The following is a 16,608-nucleotide window of genomic DNA, read 5'->3' on the forward strand; positions in this document are numbered from 1 at the left end:
ATGTTAGTCTGGTAAAAATCTATCTTGAAAAAAGTAATGACACATTTCATGCCATCTCCTCTTTACCTTCAGGTATTCAAATATTTTTGCTTTCAACTTGTAGTGTAGTATAAACTGCCACCGTTTCTTCAGTATATGTGTCAGATTTGGTATTTATCTTCTCACTCTTGCACGGCTTCAATAGAAATCTTTGCTGCCAAAATTTCCAATTTATAAAGCAATCTCTCCCAAAGGCTGAGGTGGAGATTATCTGGATCCTCAGAACTGAGCATATTAAACCCTGCAACTGCCTGCAAAGCAGATATCATTTCCACTTTATTGATCACTTGCCTTGGAGTCCATGGTCAGTACTATCATCCTTCCTCAAATAATGATGCCAAAAAGACATGTAATTCTAGGGCCACCTCTAAATCTTTTATCTCTAGCATTCTCACTGCACAGATACCTTTTGCCTTTCCTTATTCTTTTTTATTTAGATGGTTCCTAGATTTCTCTTGATGGAATAATCCTCTACCTCCACTTACTGTCCTCTCCGTGTCAGAAGTTATGGACTTTCGTTCCATAAATGTAGATAGCTTCCTTTCTCATTACTGAGATGCCTTGAAGACTAGACCTTGTACTTCTCTAATATTAAGGAATCCAGGCGTAAAGTTGTGAAATGTCATTAGTGGATGACTAACCTAGTTTCAGAGCCATTTGATACATCAGGGGTTTTTTGAGGGCGAAATGTTACTTTGGGATCAGGTTTTTCACATAGTATTCTTACCTGACAGCCAAAACAAAGGAATCAATATGTCTTTTGTATTAATTATTATTTTTAAATAACCTTGCCTTACACTGAAGTTTGATCTGTAGAACTGCAAGAGAGTAGTTTAAATTGCGTAAGTTGCACATTACAATTTCTTCATCACAGTAACATCCTATTCCCGTTCACATGTGAAAGATCATTAATAAATACTGCTTGTTGTTGGATCCAACCTGCAAAGAGGATTTAACATTGAATAAAGATTATGAAAGAACGAAAAAACATAAAAATGCATCTTGCAAAACAGTGAAAGTTAGGCAATGATTTCTGTTTATTATGCAAACTCAACTGTGCATGAAAGTAGTAAGTATGTGGAGAAAAAGTCATTGATAAAATTTGACTCCCATCTGAAGGAACCTCAGCTCAGAAAAAAAAAAAAAAAACAAATCCATATTTCAGCCCCCAAGAAATGTTCTGGTTTTATAGCTCTGACACTACAAGAACATGGGGGTACTGATCATCTCTGTTCTTTGGAATTATGTCTATTTAGACAGAGACAACTAACTTTAAATCCTCCTCCTTGAAATTATCATAGTAGTGAAAAAAAATAGCGTGCATTATCACGTATGCACAAGCCTGAGTAAAAAATCAGAGCCCCATTGAGTGAAGCCTTGTGCAAACATACTGAAAGACAAGTAATGGAATCACAGCATTTTAGAAATCGGTGTGGGGTCTGCGTTTGATTTGACCTGGATCAAGCTTTTTAGGATTATGCTCATTACTTACCATGATGGAAGGAGATAAAGGCAAGATAAAACCAAGACGTGGAAAAGGCAAAACGTGTGGCAATAACAGTCCCATGAGCACTGAAATGAATGATGCTTTATTTTCAGTTCATTTGTTCCTCACGGCTGACTGATTTTTGTTTTAAATTAATTTAATTAAGGTAACAGTCTGAGACCCCATCACTTCCATTTTATCACCAGACGCTTATTTTTATTTAACTTCCCCCTTGGGCAAGAGATGGTCTGAGCTGCAGTCTGCCCCAAATTACACATAGACTCCCTGACCAGAGTCTAAGCACTGTGGTCAGCTGGACACCAGCAGTTTATGGCTGGACACAGCAAATTATTTACTATCTCTTAGTTGGTGGTAGATTGAAGTAATGATTTTGGAGGTTAAATAACGTGCTTGATTTTCATAAGAATTCAGTATTTTGCAGTTTCCTATTACCCTGATGTGTTTTGTCGAAGCTATACAACCGGTTCAAACATTTATTGGGGGAATTGGGGGAATACATATCTGTATTAACAGGGTGATTTCAGACACCTCATTTCCATAGTTAAACTGGATAAAAACTGGTTTACTTGCCCCAAGTGGTCAAAAGGAAGTTGTTAGAGCAATATCAAGTCACTAGAACTGTGCAGACTTAGCCTAGCTCAGGTTATGATCTTCTTTGCACATGAAAATCCCAGGTAATTTTGGGGAAATGGTAACAAGAGCAATAAACAGTATTACTAATGCCCATCACATCACAACACTGCCATCTCACAAACAGCTGAGTGACTAAAGTCACTCACAAACACCCTAGCAGGGATAAGCTTTTAAAAAGCCTAAGCTAAATCAAGATACAAGCATCCCAAAGGAGTGGGCTGGACTTTCTAATTCTCATGCACAGCATACAAGGTGAGGATCAGCACTATTTTTCATGCAAGTCTTACAAAAATTAAGTGTAAATAAGACATATTTCTGAGTATATAACATGCACATTAATAATACTGTCTAAAGATATCAGCTGTACAGAGTATGAATAATACACTGACAAGCTCGTGAAAGAATGATGTTCTTTGAGTTCATCATTGCATACTTGAACAGGGTATGAATATTTTATATTCATGCTAACTGTCATGCTGCAAGTTGAGCTGTTTGTACTAAAAAGGCATACACATTGCGTTACTATTCATGTTTACATTTCCTCTGCAAATGTCAGCAAAACGTTTCCTTCTTTTAAGCATCTCCTCTCCCTCCCGCTCTCTTTTTAATCCAGACACAACGTTATTCAAAAGGACCACACAGCAGCAAGTTGAAAAAAGAAAGATGAAAGTGGCTTCTGGGTATCCAACCAAGAGAGGAAACAAACAGGAGCCTACAGTCCAACACCCATAGCATGTGGCAAGTTACCTACACCTAGCAATGGCTGGAAAAGGCCCTTGTTGGATGTGGATTTGGGGTGAGTAGGGGAAAGGCAGCTAAATAACATATCCATCTAGGATCCCTCAGAAGACTATACCAGAATCTGCAGAATCTAACATGTAATGTGGAAATTACTCCCAGATAAAACAGTCCTGTAACCTTTTATCACAGCATTATTTGATAGAAACGTCTATCAGAGCTGACGCACCAGGATTGCTGATGTTCTTCGTTTGGCAACTCTCTTATCATATCACTTGCTATCAAGAGAAAAAAAAACAGAGAGGATTCAAAAGCAAGTAGCATTCAACTACAAATTAGCATCCATAAATTAGCAAGTAACTAATTTATAAATGCTGGAGGTTTTCCCCGAAGGACACAAAAAACTTTTAAGGAAAGTAACTAAAACCTTAAACCTTTCATAGCAAGCTGAAACCTCGCATCGAATAGCTGACCACCCAAGGCACTGGGAGGCACCAAGCAGAAAGACTCAGTAATTGCTCCCAGCTGTAGCAAAATGCAAACCTGAGTCTGCTGTCCTCCCATCCACTCATTTGATGTTAAGGGAAGGACAGAGGATCGTCTGCTTCGTGCAGAGAATCATCTGATAGCAGATTGTGCAGTACCCCTGTTCACACAAATATTGTGACGTGTTTAGCAGGGCAATCAGACAATGGTTTTTAGAAGAAACCACTCCAGAGCTTTGCCACTAGCCAGGTTCTCTTGAGAGTTTAAGAGAGCAACAACACTCCTGCCTCCAGGTCTTCACCACCACAGAATGACACTATACATTGCAAGCTTGTGTGCACCTACCCGTGATCATTAGTTTCTACATACAGCTGCTGCATTCATGATCTCCAGACAAGAATTTTGAGGATTTGTTTCTCTTGGGCACCGTGTGACTCTTTTATATTGACAGACAAAACTGAACAGCTATAATAATTATTATTCTAGTCCTGAGCAAGTGCTAAAACATATGGTGTAAAGTGTACCAGGTACCAGTCTTTCAGATCCTATTCTAGGGCTATGGTGGGGCTTCTGTCGACATCTGCATAAGAATCAGTTTCCAGTCTTCTGACATAATCATCACTTAAACTTTCAGAGACAGTACTGAAGACCCACTATCCAGGAATCTTATTTGAATCTGCTTCATAATGAGTGACATTTTAAAACCAGGCTACTGCAGGGAGAAGATATCTTTTCTAATGGTTCAGAAGAGGTCAAGCCATCAGATAAAGGAGAAAATACCAGAGCCTGGTGACAGTAAGGCTTACAGTGAAATATGAAAAGCTAAATTTAGCCCCCGCATTGATGGCAGATTATTAAGTACTTTCCTACATGTGCATTCCTATACATAATGACATCTACTACTAAGGCTTAATCTCAGTGCTGACATTTATTTTACTCCACTTAAATGAAAAAAAAAAAAAAAAAAAAAAAAAGAATTTTCCATTTATTCTTCAAATATTTTTTCATACAGCATGAGCGAACCCAAGCTATTTCAAACGTATAAAAACTTGAATTACACCATCAGACTTCTCTATTCCCTCTCATCAGGTCACAGATATGAAAGAAGAGGAGGTTAATGTCCTGCTCCCTTGCAGTGAATTTACACAGGTGTTCTGGTCAATAAGAACTACTCAGTGAATCAATGCTCCTTTGTTCCAAGGTGCTCCAAAATGATTAAACAGGAACCATACATTTTTTCAAAGGCTATGCAATTTGAAATCTCTAAAGATTACTGCTGGGTTTAGTACAAGAATCTTTTTTTCCTAAAAGATTAGCATAATAGGTCTTTATTTTTTTTTCTAATCATGTTGCACAAATCCTTTACTACAAGTCATTGCATTGCTTACAGACCAGCTCAACAGAGTTAAACCTCAAGAAATCACATAGCACTTTATTTCTTCCTTTTCCCTCCGTCTCTCTACCAGTGGTATTCTGAAAAATGAAAACATGATAAATTCATACTAGGATTACTAAACCAGTCGAGTTATCTAGGAGACCCAGTAGATTATTTTTTCCTGCCTCCTGTGGTCTCTGCAGTCATTCAAAGGGTGGGCAATAGTCTGAGATCCCCTAATCATGCCACAAGCTGTTACATCTCCATTTATGTAGGAGATATCTGTAATTTCTGTAGGTTATTGAGATGCAGCCGAATATAATCCAGTCTTGTCAAGATAAGGTAAGCCTTGGCACTACTTCTGTGGGATCAGTGATAAGTCCCTGATTTGGAGTATCAGAGGTTGCCAATGAGTCACAAGACATTTGAGTTCCACCAGAAGTGTTGGGCACATGCCCAAAAGAGTTCCTAGCTTACAAGCTTATAATGTGCTTCTTTCATGCTGATATACATAAACTTATTTCATGTCAATATGCATAAGCTTTCTTTTAAAATATTTTTTTAAAAAGGTCAGTGAATCTGTACCTCACACTGATTTCATTAGTCCACAGACTTGGATTCTTCCTTCTAGAAAAACATTAGCACAGAACAAATACAAGAAAAATTACCTACCAGGTACCATAATGTACTGCCTGCAGATTTACAGGGCACAGAAGAACAGACTCATGTCACTCTCCCCATTGACTCCCACAACAAATAGGTCAGACTACATTCTATTTCATGTGCTCCATTCTATTTCATGTGCACAGTCCCCTGAAAGTCAATAAGCTACTTTATTTTCAGGAATAACAGAACATATACTGTCTGCAAACACACACACTAGCTTAGGACAAGCCATGAATCTATAGGCCTTTTCTAGTGAGACACTCAAAAAGGAAGGAGGGCGCCTTCGGCTGGTACCAGTTACACACTTCTCCAAGTCACAATAATGTACCACTAATATTATCCAGAGGGAGTTCCTTTGGCTCCATTCTTAGCTGGTGTTTCTAACCCTCCTTTACAGAAGGATATTCAATAAGTGAGGTACTTCTGTGACCTACAGCAAGCCTGCACACAACTGTTTGGATTATATATGGTTTCATTTTGCTCCCTGGCATTGCTCTTCGGTGGCTGTTACAGCCCATAAAGCCATCTGTTAGGAACATTCAGTCATAAAATTATTAATGCCTATAGCCTAAAACTAACCCTAAGTAAATAAACAGTACCAGAAGGCCCAGTGTAAAATTCTGGGATGTTAAATACATGGGAAATACACAGAACCATATATCTTCCTAATAGTTCTGCATACAATTATGTATTCACTTGAAATTCAAATAACATACAGAAAGATTAGACAGAAGTTGCTTCTAAAATAGTGCACTGCAGATTTGCCTTGGAGTTGAACCCCACATGACAAAATCTGGGATACTATTGTGAATCCTTGTGACACTTAGAGCTAATAATAGAGAATTATGCAATTATGAAAGAAAGTTCCTGACAAAGCAGCTCAGGACACACACGATCCTCAAGGCTCAAATTGCAGAGAACAAAGAGCAGACGAAGTTTGAATCATTCAGATTCTTAGGGGAGAAGGATAAATTCAATGTATTTGTATCGCATATGAGGCATTTGCAAGCATGAAAAAAATATTAAGAAATCAAATACAGCTGGATCTTCACCACTATAATGGCAAGTAATGGCAAGTCTCTTGAGTAAAAGACATAGGATTTCCACCTTAGTCACTTGACACTGGTTCCTACCTTAATGTAAAGATGGAGCCTCCTCATCCTTTATCATAGCTCCCTTTGACTGTACTTGCCAAGGGGGTCTCCAGAAGGCTGGCATGGAGCCTGTCAAGTCCCATGCACAGGATGTGAGACAGACACAGGCGGCTCCGCTTCCCATCCCTCCCACAGTTAGGGCCATATTTCATGCATGCCCAGCACAGAAGAGCAGCCTGTCCCCCTGGTCTGGTAGCCACAGATATCAACAAATAGTGTCAGCTGGAGATCCTAGGGTCTAAGCATCTGCTGGAGCAGGAGAGAAGCTGCAGTGCTGCAGACATTAAACATATATTTTAAAAAGCTCTGGTCTTAATGAGTCTCATTAGCTCCCTAGCTGCAGCTTGGCATCAACAGCAATAAGCCCAAGTCTTTGCAGGCTGGGCACATGAAGGAATATTTGGTTTACAAACACTAGCCCTGCAAAGGACACTGAGAGCTGGCTAAAGATGGACAAATACTCAGTGCCTGGAAACTAGTTGGGCCCCAGGGAAGCTAGCACAGTCAACAGCTCTGTCATGATGCGGCAGAGGACTGGACACTTGCACCTACGTCAGTGGCTAAATCAATAAGGCTGCAAGATCAACTGTGCTGCAGCCAGCACTAGGCATTAACATCCCCCAGCTGACATAAATATACTCTACAGCTATACCAGCCCACAGTATAACCGTTTGACGCTAGACCTACACAAAAGTTGCTTCCACTTACAGCACTGCCCATGGCAGCAGCCTGCCACACCACGAACTTGGACTTTGAGATGAACCTGGTTCTCGGCCATCACTGCCCCTGCAAGACAACCTCCCCGGGACACGATGAGCCCTCGTGAGGAACATGCCACAGAACCTCCTATCCCCAGGACAACTACAGCACCAGAGTACTGGAACCAGTGCATGGTATAATACCACTCTCTCCTACTGAAGACATGGTTGCTCTAAAGCCTTAGCACCATCACCATCACCCCTCAGGAGGTTACTGGAACATAGAGCAGCATTGTCCAGGTTAGCTGGCTTGATACTAACTCTGAAGAAATTTAAAAGGAAATCATCAGATGTGTGTCTTGATCTATGAAGCATCCAGAGTAAACCTGTTACTTTAACAGAGAATAATTCCTATCTTCTAGGAGCCCTTGTTAAGCTTTAAAACCACTGTAATCTACCAGGAATCAAGCAAGGAGATACTTTATGTTTTATTCTCTTAAATAGAGGTTTTTAAATGTTCAAATCAGAGTGCAGGACTGCATTGAAAACAGGAGGCTTTTGTTCTAAATAGTTGCTTGTATTTTGCTACAGTTTAAAACTGCAGTGCCCTTTCCAACGCATCTCACTTGGTTTGCCTGCACAACTTGTGCACCTTTCACTTTTTAAGTTAAGGTTTTGTTTCTTAATCAGAGAGGGAAGGAGTTTAGGGTTGTGCAAGTCACAGACACAAGGGTCTCTGTTTATAGTATGTTGTACATCTTGGTTTTCTCAGACTGCCAATTTACATAACGCAGGTGATGATTTTTACTGTGAATCACATTTTGACAAATCACATAAAAAAAACAAAGACCTTACATTTGTCTATGAGGTTTTTTTAAGACCTTGAATATCCTGGAAATCCGTTTTATACGTGTCTGTTCTCTGTAGGAATCGAAGAGAAAACCCCAGACTGGACCAAGTAACAGAGGAAGTTTCATATGAAAATAGAAACAGCTTATAATAATCATAAATCATCCCCCACACATAGACTGGGCCTGCAGTTCAATTTTCAAATTAAGACCTCCAAAAATCTGACTTCAGTTCCTAGCTCCGATGCAACTTTGCATTGCAGCCTTTGATAAATGATTTAATTTCTCTGTGCTTCATCATGTCTGCCAAACAGAAATAATTTCCTTCTTTTATCTATCCTGTCTAGTCAGAAATTAAGATTTTGTGAAGAGGAGAATAAGAAGTCACAACACTAGTAGAAAACATTGTTGGTTGGGTTCTTCAGTGCCCGGTCAAGGCTTGGATTTCTGGATGTTACTGAAATAGCAATGAACTTACCCCAGGTCACAAAAAACAAATGTTGCTGCCAGAATATATTGTTAATAGAAGAAAAAATGTAACCAAACAGCAAACATCATCTTCAGGGACATCCTTTGATGCTTTACCTTACATTGCATTTATAAAAAGGATATATTTTGATAAATTTTCTATTTTACTGACTAGGACATTATCATAACGCTGTTTTCCAAATCAGACACATGCAGCAACCATTCTTATCCATCACGTGTCCTAATGTGATTCTCCACAAGCATAGTGCTTTACATAAAGTAGTATTTATACATATCAACCACTAATTTCATCTGGTTGCATGTTCTCTATACCCAGTCTACCTGACCATGGAGATTCCTTGGTGAATCCATGTCAGACTCAACATTTTCCCAGGAGAGTATTTTCCAGTTTTCTGCTATGCAACAGGTTTCCTTCAAGAGCAGAGGGACTCAACAGATTCGTATTTTCTAAACTACATATGTTGAAAGATATTCTAGGCACTCTATAATTAGCCAGCAAGGAAAAGCATTTCTGATTCATTAGGTCAACTTTAATGGTTTCCTCATTAAAAGTTTTTGCTGTTAAGCTGACAGAAGCTAGAATTTAATAGTAGCTTCCAGCACTTTCTTTATTAGCTGATCTCTATTGAATCAGTCTTTATCACCTGAAGAGATATTTTAAATGGAAATTCCTCAGCCCTGAGCAACCTAGATTGACCAAAGACCTAGAGATTGCTCTGTCCCTGCTTTAATAAACTGACTGTATATATTGCTGCAAAGGTCAGTCCTCATTAGTGATGGCTATGCAAGATTTAACACATTATATTCCAGAACTAATTTGTCACTGACGTATTCTTGTCAATATTAAATACCTATTAGATGGAATTTATAAATATGAATATCTGGGGACGTTTTACAAGAATTGTTCCTCTTCCACCCACTTCACAACAGCTAGATAATTTTCTGGTCTGGATTAAGTTCCTTTGCTGTTCCCACTGAATACAAATCAGGTAAAGAAAAGTGGATTGGCTTGTGTTCTACATGCCTGAGGTATGTTACTTTCACAGGTAGCTCATGGAAGTTTTGATTCCCCTTTTTCTGATTTCAGCCAAACCAAACCACATCTCATGTTAATAATCTTAGGTTTGCAGGAGAGGATATTAATTTTTTAAAAGGTGTAATTGTGTTTCTTCTATTCCTCATTAACGTCTCAGCTGCTAGACAATGAATGTTCACAGGGAGCAAGCCCACACAGCTCTAGATAGTAATAAGCTTGTACAACTTGGTTATTTCAGAATACAGAAACTGCAAATACAGTAAAGAATTTGAGTCACTGAATCCAAACAGGATTGCTCTATGTCAACTAAAAAGTATCCTCCTCAGGAGACTAACTTGATTTTTTAATGGCTCTTCAATAGGCAGGTGTCTTCCTCCGAGTTTGCAATTCACTTTAGAAAGTCAACTCTTAATTCAAAATTCTACTTTCTGTGGGGAATTTAATTTTAGGAACTTATACAGGATTTTAAGAGAAATGTTTAAGAGAAATGACTAAAGTGTTGTTTCAGGACTTGGAAATTGCACAATCAATCCTTCCATGAACTTCAAGAAACTCTCTCAGGGCTTCGGTTTCCACAGACACAAAATAGAGGTGACATTTGTCTTCTCTTGTGTTTGGTCTATCTTGTCTGTCTGGATCATACACTCTATGTTGGCAGGGAGTCCTATTCACAATTTGTTTGCAAAATGCCTAGCGTGGCACTTTACAAGCTGTAGCAGCTAGTCTGATACGAAATAAAAATAGTATTTCATATGTCAACAGACTGATTTTTCCCATCATAAGTCTAAGTAGGTGGTTTAAGCAGAGGTGTGTCTTTTAAATGGTATTAGATGAGAGGCGTGAGGAAGAGAGGTCACATGAGGTGGGAAGACACTGCCAGAAACAGTTTAGCTCCCCGCTTCTTCCATTTATCAAGCTTCCTCAAACACTAACTTCATTAATTTGGAATTTAGCAGATTATTAACTAGAAAACCTTCTTTGGTTAGATACTGAAAATTACACAGAAGGGAGATGACTTCAGTCTTGGCCAAGGTGTTCCACTTTGCAAAATTCCCTGATTTCAATAGGAAAATTACAGGGATTCAGGAGCTCAGCTGGCAGTGATATTTTTCCTGGTAATCTCCTCTTGAGGAAAACAAAACTGTTAAAATGTGATTGTCCATAGCTGCAAAAGCTTGCTGGCAGATGAGTGACCTTGGCATCCTTCATCAGTGCCTTATGACGTTAATGGAGGATAAATGTAGGGAGGAGGAGACACCGACAAAATAGGGAATAGATGGGGAAATGTGTGGGCAGTAAAGAAGAAATGATCTTTCAAAACCCCTCCATACTCACAGGCCATAAAAAGTGTCCGAGAGGAGTATTTACAGAACCATTCTCTGGAACCAGGATGAAATAATTCAGCATGACAGCAGTTTAGAGAGATGGTGTAAAAAAAAAAAAAAAAACAAAAGGAAAGAAAACTGTATTGTTGAGGAACATGATCAGCACTATTGCACTACAGTAGCACCAGTAAGTGGACACCTTGAGCTCCTCATGCGGTCCCTATTACTGTGGCCACTTCTGGTTGCCAAAACACCTCAACCTCCCTTGTTTATATTAGCATATGTGATTTTTAAGCAGAATCTTTGTGTTGCCATCAGCAGAATCAGGATGGAGATCAAGGTTAGGTGTGAAGAATGACTGTAAAAGTGACATCCAATCCTAGGCCCTCTTCCAGTTTGTTTGGGTTAAAGAAAAAGAAAAAACACCCTTAGACAAGCTGCAGAGTGGCAGACATCTTGCTGAACAGAGCAGTCTTTAAAGTGGGAAATAACAGGAAGGCTTAGAGGCATATGGAACCCATTAGAAATTGCATGTTTGCAGGGACAGATTATAAATTGGATCAACTAGAAACGCATCTGAAAAAAGCCTGCAATTCCATCTTGTGTGAACTGTCTCAATCCAGCCAAAGTGTGTTTTAACCGAAGACTTCATTTTTTTGTTGTTTCTTCATTTTACCACATTTGAAAATGCCCATAAGTGATGACAGCAGATGCCCAACATATCATAAGACCCACCCTGGAGTGGAGGTAAATGAGAGAGAAACAAATGGCCCACTCATGTAGGCACCATAACACACAACCATTACACCTCCAACAGTTGCCATAACCAGAAAGGAACCATTTCCAAGGTTTAATGGGGCCATAATCCACATTTGTGCAGATCCCGAAGCTCTTCTCGCTTGGGTGCAACAGACATGTGGCTGCTGCACTAGCCCAAAGTGACACGCACTGGGTGCTTTCCTGCAGCCCCACAGTTCTTGTGAGTGGGGATTTCAACTCCTTGCCCCCCCTCTGCCTTGCAACTTCTGGAGTCTGATTGCTAACTTCCCTATTTTATGCAGATGCAGTGGATTTCAACCTAAAAGAATAACAAGCAGTCATTCATTAACATCAGACATGCAAAACAAATTTAGCTAAGCTGATTACTGTAACGTAGTAGCCAAGAGCACTGTTCAAATTGACATGGGAGAAGAAATGCCTTTGATACTCTCAGTACAACGAGCTGTCTATTTTTGTGAAGTCTCATGTTTCCTAATTACCTTAATACTCTAAGAATTAGGTAATACCGATGTACAATGACTCACATCAGGCTGGGTTCACAGCCCTCCATTCCACAGTGCTTACAGGGAATGCTAATCTGATATGAGAAGTCTGGCTGCAACAAACTGTCACCTCAGGATAAGGAAAATCCTAAAGTGCCACAGGGCGAAATTCACAGTGGAGTAAAGGAAATACTACAGGCATGCAGGCAGCTGCAGATACATCCTCCTGAGTTGTGCAGTGTCCCCTGCCCTGATAAAACCCTTTTCAATGACAGCTGCACCACGGAGGACTGCCCACTTACCCCAGAAATTCCCTTCCCCGTCCTACCACAGCCAAAAATGAGGATGAAGTGGTGTCTTTCCCTGAGCACTGTGAGAGTAATTCTACTTTCCCAGCCCTGTGTGTGCCAGATGATACCTAACACACCCTCTCACCCTACATACCACCTCCATAACCTACACACGACCCACAGACTCTCAGTATGAACCTGGCACAGCAAAACAGTGCAGCTATGGAGATGCCCTGACTTAACCTGAGAGGAAGGGAGTAGCTCCTGGAGAAAATTAATTTTCCATTCACCCAGCCCTTTCTAGTAACACTCCAATTTAGGCCTGAAGGAGCTGCATAGGTGATACTGGATGCAGGCACAATATATGCTGCGATAGTTGAGTGTGTCAGTGCTGATGGACGTGAAACTTGACCTTCTGTACTAACCGCATTGTGTGTGCTACACACCCTAGTATTTTACTCTGTGTGTTTATTTATGGGCAGACTTTGAAAAAGAAAGCAAAGCATCCTAAAATGGGAGCAGATGGGGTCTGCCTATTATCCCAAATCATTCTATGACAGGGAATAAAAACAAGCAAGGCTCATGTGTGGCAACCTGCAGTGCAAGACACTAAGCAGACCCCGCTGACAAGCAGCATCTTATTGCTGAAGAGACCCAAGCTGGCTCCCCTTCCATGTACTTCAGCAGAGTTACTTCTTTTGCAATAGTGAGAGTAAGGAAAGGAATCAGCCTTTGTGTGTGACAAACACAGCTGAGACTCAAACTTGGCTCATGGGCATAAAGGAAACAGAAAACCAAGCAGCTAGGAGCAGTGTCAAACTTTCCACAGCTACAAATTTCTCTTTCATGCATGATACATACAATTACAGCATGCTTAAATCCTGGATTATTGGGACAATAGGTTGGAGCAGCTTTAATCCAAGTGAGTCATTAAGCTGTGCCACTTCAGTAGGAATCTGCATACTTAAAAAGTGTCTGTGTATCGTACAGTCCATCTGTGTAACACACAGTCCATACAACCCAGCTCCAGTAATTAACTTAACTACACTTCCTCATGAACATATTGCTACCATGTGTATACATTAGCATCTTGGCAATATTTTCTTTTTGTAAAAAGATTGAAAGTATTAGTGCCAATGTGGTAAATCTGTCTACGTCTGTATGTCTAAGCCTTACGGCTGTTCACAGGGATTGTCTCCCTCTCTCTCTCTCCCCCCTTGTGTTAGTCTACCAACTGCTTTGGAAAATTCTTTTTCCATTTCAAATGCATTTTGTGCTTCCATATTGAGATAAAACCCCCAGGAGATGACTAGCAAGACTCTTGCATCTGAGGCAAGGCTAACAAAGAAAGGCTGTTAGCTGTTGATGATGATGAGGTGAGCTGGAAAACTTATGGAGAAAAGGGCAGCTACCATCCAGCGCAAACCAGGTTGTCAGGCTGCGCTCCACAGAGAAGCAACCATACATGTCTGCTGGGAATCTTCAATGGCTTGTCAGCCTCATCACATAACCCGAGAAAGGGAAAAGGAACACCTAAACAGGGAAGCATGCTAGCAGTTTTAGATTCACAGTTCAGGGTCAGGCTCTGAAACTTGAAGAAATCTTGTCAAAACCAGACTGTTCCTGAGACTGATACAAACCCCAAAACACTGAAGAGTAATGAAAAAAAAAAAAAAAAAGCTGAGGCAGGAAAATGAACTCAGCTTGTTTCTCTGATCTCTGCGAGTGCATCTATACTGCATAATGGATGAAGAGCCCTGAAAGCTAGAAACCACCCTGCATTGGTATGTCCACACACTGCAGCACACTGCAGTGTAGATATACCGTCTCAGATCAGTCCTGCCCTGGAGAGTATCCAGATCAACTATCTCCAGCACATTGTTATGTGTTTCTGGAAGTAACCACAGTGAAAGCCAATTTGAGAACGCAGGCTATTTTTTACACTGTCCAGGACTGGTATCAAAGACTTTGTAAAGCTTGTAAGTGACCCATTTCAATAGATAGTGTCCTTTATAAATAAGCTGTAATCCATACAGTCCTTGGGAAAACATGCTTACTCTACTGGACAGTCTAGAGAAAGCAAGACTAATCCAAGCTGTTGGAAAACACTGTCTTGGTTGTATGAGAAAGTCCTAAATAGAGGACCTGTACCGCCTGACAGCAGCCACAAAGGTGAGATGCAGCTGCCTGGCAACTGCTTCATCTCAGGAAGCCTGGGACAGTTGAGTGTGTGGAGCCCAGATCCAGCAATGTGGTCCAGGCCCAGCAGTAAGGGTTTTACTAAGACTGTAACACCAACTATCTTATACTCTGATTTAAAAAAAAAAATACATATATATATATCCATATATATATATATGTATAAAAAACATATATAAAACTTATCCACAAATGTCTTGCTATAGAACTGCCAGACATCTTATAAAATTACAAAGGCAGCAGTAGTCATGCTGTATAATCATATAACTGTAAAGGATCACAAATAATCTAAACACTATTTGGTACATCATTGGTCCCCAGCTGCAGCTATACATGCCAAGTTTTACCACCAGGAAATAAATGGGAAAAATGCATAGGAAAAATCCAAATAGACCCCTGACTCTAAAGTTTTAGTAAGCTGTGCCAGAATTATGGTTTGACATTACCTGCTAATCAGCACTTTGAGAATTCTCTCCTATATTCCTTGCAATATTTCTAAATAAAAAGATACACCTTAGGAAATATATTTTTATAAATGAAAGATTAATTAAAATCAAGCTTGTAACCCAAAGTAGTGATCTCTGATTTTTACATGCTAACTATGACAACTAATAGGTAGCAGATTATTTTTTTTTCAAACTCTCCAAATTGATACAAAAAAAGACAAAATAGAAAACAGTTTGCAGAATGAAAATACCACACTCCTCTGACTCTCAAGAGTAAATTAAATGCATCTACATATTTACTTTTTTGGAAGTCTGTCTTGATAGTGAGCAATATCCACCTAAGTGCCCTCTGGGAACTGCAACGTCAGAGCCTCAGGTTTTAATCCTCCTGACAAGACAGTGCTCAGCCCATCTCCACCATGATGTACAGCAATAACAGGATTCCTACAAAGTCACAGTTGGCAGAAGTTCCTTATGCTACATCACAATAGATATAATCCAGCTAAGGAAAGGACCCCAGGAAAGAACAGCAAAATGAGATGGAAAAAAACTCCTACATGGGACCATGGAAGATGAGAAGATGCAGACATACACTGAACATACACTGAACAGACATGATACGTTCTGACTGGACCGACTACAGCAAAATACCTTAATTCTGTTAAAACAAACATGAAATAAGGGTTTTTTTCCAAGTTTACCTGGGGAAATTCAAAAGCTTTCTGCTTTGGTCTTACAGTATCTCTGCTGAAAACTGTTTTGATTTTATGTTGATTTGGTGTTTCAGAAGGAAAAGAAAAACCACACTACCCCTTAGACTGAGCAGCGTTTAAATCAGTAAAAGAGATCAGAAGAAGGAAGAATTCAAAAGAGGCAGTGTTGGCACCACTGCTCTTTAAGACCATTGCTAAGGACTGAGCACTGCTTACATCCCTGCCTCCACTTTCCTAGATACGGAAACAGATTCCATCCTTAATGAAAAATACATGGACTGCTGGAGGGTTCAGCCAGCTCAGCTTCCCTGCACAGGGTCAGACCATGAGCAGTGTGTCCCTCACCGTCCCATTGCACCCTGATCTTATCTTGGAAAGGACTACCGCAAATATAACTTCATTATTCCAATGTTCATAACACTCATCCCTGGGTAGTTCAGGAGGCTGAGGTGTGGGTAGGAAGCAACAGCAGTTGACTCCCAAACACAGACATACAGAGAAAATGTCAGTAAGCTGAAGCCATCACTGGGCTAAAGTCACAATAGCACTTTTTGTGTTCCAGGGCCAGAAGACTTGAGGCATCTCACTTAAAAGCCAAAGGTGCATATTTGCACTTCATTCTGCCTTCAGGCCAGAGGACAGCTCTCATGGAAGCAGCTGTACAGAAACACCTGCATTGACAGGCCAGGGAACAGAAGCCAGAT

The sequence above is a fragment of the Streptopelia decaocto genome, assembly GCF_964273445.1.
Source record: "Streptopelia decaocto genome assembly, chromosome: 7".
NCBI lineage: Eukaryota > Metazoa > Chordata > Aves > Columbiformes > Columbidae > Streptopelia > Streptopelia decaocto.